The sequence below is a fragment of the Octopus bimaculoides genome, chromosome 13 (genome assembly GCF_001194135.2).
Source record: "Octopus bimaculoides isolate UCB-OBI-ISO-001 chromosome 13, ASM119413v2, whole genome shotgun sequence".
In the NCBI taxonomy this organism is placed as follows: domain Eukaryota; kingdom Metazoa; phylum Mollusca; class Cephalopoda; order Octopoda; family Octopodidae; genus Octopus; species Octopus bimaculoides.
Genome location: NC_068993.1, coordinates 19,799,517 through 19,803,938, shown reverse-complemented (window position 1 = coordinate 19,803,938; position 4,422 = coordinate 19,799,517).

The following is a 4,422-nucleotide window of genomic DNA, read 5'->3' as shown; positions in this document are numbered from 1 at the left end:
CGGCAGCTTTCGTCCTAATTTTGGGACTGCCATGTTGGCTTGGCGATAACTATTAATTTCCAGTACCGCTGCCGTAGTCTCCTTTAGAGAGACTTAGAAATATTAATAACTATATATATATATATATATATATATATATATATATATATACACGCGTGTATTTCTCATTTTCTCATTTCTTATGTATGTGTGTGTGTATATCTACATATGTAGAAAAAAAAAATTTTCTAATATTATCATCAGCATACAAAAAAATACTAACATTCCTCGCCAGAAGCAGATGGTAATTATAACCATTCTACCTACTTTTCACTCAAATTCGGTTGAAATCACTTTACACCTACACACATATTTGATCATAAGATTCTTTGTCTTTTGTTCCTGGAAGTTGATTCTGTGATATCAATATTGCAAATTCACACTTGTGATAGAGCATAAAAAATACAGGTATTTGAATGTTTGTATTTATTTAAACTTTGCTTAAAATATTACTGAAAATTGCTTTTAGCTTTCATGGTTATCCTTCGACAATTTTACCAATCATATTATTAATTTTCGCACATTTTTGAACACTGTGTTCAAAGCCATATCTCCGGTTTTCTTAGAATTGAACCAACTTTGTGCTTAATTCTTTGACTGCGAAATTAAATTTCACAGTTATTTCGGTAATGATATTAAATATCAACCAAAAAGTAGAGCTGGTATTTTCTGCAAGTCACGTAGTCTCAATAAACTTGACATACCACAACAGAAAATAGTTTTAAATATATAACATTCCTTAACGAAAAGTATCAGATAAAGTAATGAAATTTTGAGTGGATATATATAGGCTTTCGGCAGTAAAAGGGTTAAGACATTATTTTATAAGCAATTCGACACGGTATGATGGTCTCCACTTTGCAGGTCGCATCGTGCAGTTCAAATGCATTTGCGTTGAAAGTAATGATCACTCTGCTGAATATCAAAGACGTATACTTTAGCTTATCTTTATTCTACTTCTTCATTGCGATTATGATCTATCTATCTATCTATCTATCTATCTATCTATCTATCTTACTGCCTGCCTATCTGGACTTCCAAAAGGAGAACAACTGGGGCGAGATCACGACTAGGGTAGCCACTCTCACCCAACAACGGGCCGAGAGGAAGCTATCCCTAAAAGGTCGGGCGGAGGTGGCAAACACGTACATCGTGTCCGTCATCGATTACCGTCTGACTGTCGTGCCTTGTTCCGACTTTACCATCACCAAACTGGAACGCATACTCTTCAGCTTTTTGCGGAAGGGAAGCGTTCGTATGGTTAGGCGATCCATTTTCTGTCAACACATGCTAAATGGATGGGTAGGCATGCCGTGGTTGATGATGTGCAGACATGTGCTGAGACTGCGACATCTCCGGCGCTTCATAAACAACGGTTAACAGGTGTGATCGCCGTTTGTGCGGCGCGCTTTCCTGCAGCTCGTCTCTTTGGCCGAACTGCAGTCGTGGATCGAACAGAGACCGAGGCTAGGCGAATGGCACCGTGAGTGCCGCCTTGCTCTCAAACAACTCTACCGTCTGGGACCAAACATGTGCGATTTCAATTACACAAAGGCATTATATAGAGGACTAGTGGAGGGGAGGTGCGACGACGTTCTTGGGCAGAATCTGAGCGTCGACGAGGAACATCTGACCAGCCTGTTCAGGACAACTTTCGAGCCGGGACCTATTGTCAATCACCAAAGATCCCTGGCCTGGCAGTGCTATCGAGAAGCATTACCTGTTCGGGATAAGCTCTATAGGTACGGTTCGAGACACACTGGACTGACTTGCCCGAGATGCGGTCAGAGCGACGAAACCGTTCTGCACGCACTCATGCAGTGTCCAACCATTTCGGAACCGTGGGCTTATGCCGAACGGCAGCAGTCACGTGTGGGACGAATCCGACTGTCGGCCGAGTCTATCGTGAAAATTGCTCCACCACCTTCCCTTAACTGGGAAGGCAAGGCAGTCTTCATCGTACTGGTGGCGACGGTGAAAGAATGTGTGTGGTGGACTCGAGCGAAAGGTTTAGAGACAAAAACTTACCTCTCTGGCCAATCGCTCGTCAACTTTTTTAAGTACCACTTGAAAAGGAAGGTGAGAATAGAGAGGCAAGTTTTGTCTCGTGAAAGTTTCAATGAAAGGTGGGTGAATGTAGCAAAATTGGTGCGTGTGAGTGACGAAACTACTTTGAGCATGAGCTTGCAAATCGAAAAGAGAGAGAAAGAGAGAGCACTTTGCTCTCATGTGTTTATTCTCTCCCTGCTTGGGGTTAACGTGGTCTTTTCCGTAGGCTTTTCTTTCCACGGATAAACCTAATCTTGCTTTTTACACTTTTAAAAATTCCCTTTTGATCGTTTTTTTTCCCACAATCCCTTTTGATCGGAATTTTTTTTTTTCCTTTTTTCTAGTTTCGAAAAGAAAAGCTCTACATTGTATTTTGTTCCCTCCGTGTTCGGCCCTATATGGTGTGGCTAATAAAGAAACTTATCTATCTATCTATCTATCTATCTATCTATCTATCTATCTATCTATCTATCTATCTATCTATCTATCTATCTATCTGTCTGTCTGTTTGTGCTTGGAGCCTTTCTGATAAGAATCTGTAATACATTTTCCAAAGTTTAATTAGTTTACTAAACATAAAAGAAATTGTTTCAATATAGTTTGTTAGTTCTGGCACTGAAACGTCTAAGAGAAGTATTATCTTGAAGCAAATGGCATCTTTTAACTCCATGTTAGCTGCGTTGTTCAGGTTTAAAAATAACCTCGAGGTCGTTTGCAGAAGGAATAACTAATCCTATTTAACCCGTGTCACCAATGCGTAGGCTTAATATGTTATAACCGAAAATAAAAGCAGTTTTATGAGTTTAGGTAGTGAATGGAATTTTCTCAGATTCAGCAACATGAACATAATTATAGCTTTGACTTTCATTCGCATTTCGTTTTTCTGTAAACTTTACGTCTTAGTGCAATCTACCAAAGATTACAATGATTTGAATGTATAACGGGTTTCAATTCATTGCTAGAGCAATTTTTTTTACTTGACTAATACTGTTGAAGAAAGACATGGCTATTACGATTGCTCATTTTTTGTTTTCTGTTTTCTACACATTGATAATTTCATAAGCGATGTAAGTAAAATAAAATGGTCACAAAGCGAGACCAATAGCAAACATTCGCTGTGATATTTTTAATATTCTACAGTGTTTACAACTATTGTAAGAGGATAATATTGATTCTGTTATGGAATAGACTTAAGCAGAATATTATGAGTGAATGAGAGTATGAAAGAAATTAATAATAGGTATCATTCGCTGGTTTTAGTTTAGTAACTAAAAATGTTTGTTACTCGAAATTTCTTTCATTTGCAATAAACTTACACCCAAATATAGTGATTTTTAAAAATCCTTTAAATGTGAAAACTAATATGTTTTTGTTTTTTTTTCAATTCTACATCTCGAAATACGTTACAGAAATTTCAAAGAAAGGATATTTTACTCATATATTTCTTTTGTGTGACAAACTTTCTAGCTTAACACCACTTCCAAACCGTTTCTAGTTTGATACCACTTCTAGGCTCTTGTGTGTTATGAGCGAAGTCTACTCTGTTGCAAACATTTAAACAGTAATCCACGAAGTCTTTCTTCATTTATTCCATCAACTTTGAAGATCCTACAAAAAGTACCACGGATTCTTTCGTCCATTCTCTGATTAAGCCATAATTAGCATGATTTTTGTCCACTTAATTTCGATTGTAACCCCACTTAATGACCTGTGTCAGGCTATTTTACGAATTATGGAATCGAAACCTACTCCTTATGCCAAACAACGAGCGCTACTCATTGTAGGCTACCTTGTACTATGATTTTTTATATGCAGAAAGCATCTTAAAGAAATCTTCCCCAATCATCATAGTAAGTCACCAAATGAATGACTGTCATCAAAATTCTTTCACTCTCTCGGGTCATTGAAATGAGCTGAGAGTAAATAGGGTAAGAGTCAGCTTCGCCGAGGAAGCCTGATAATAATGGAACATATCACGTGCTGTTAATGCATTTACCAAAAGACCAAACTTCTACCCTGTTGATTTCACCATTTGATGCTTAAATAATTTGGATTTCAGAGTTGTATCCCTTGCATTTCATGGTAAGAGTTATCATTAAATTTAATCCTTTATTTCTCTTCACACAAACGTATTTTTAATTAAAATCTTTTTGCTTAGTACTTTAAGTGTTTAACCTTCCTCTTCACTATAGATATCGAACGCAGTAACATTATGTGGTTTCAATCAAATATATAATAGTAGACATAAAACCCAGAATAGTATACGCACATCCATGAAAACAATATCACCACAGGCACTATTTCGTCTTTACAGATAAAATAAAAAGGCTTTGC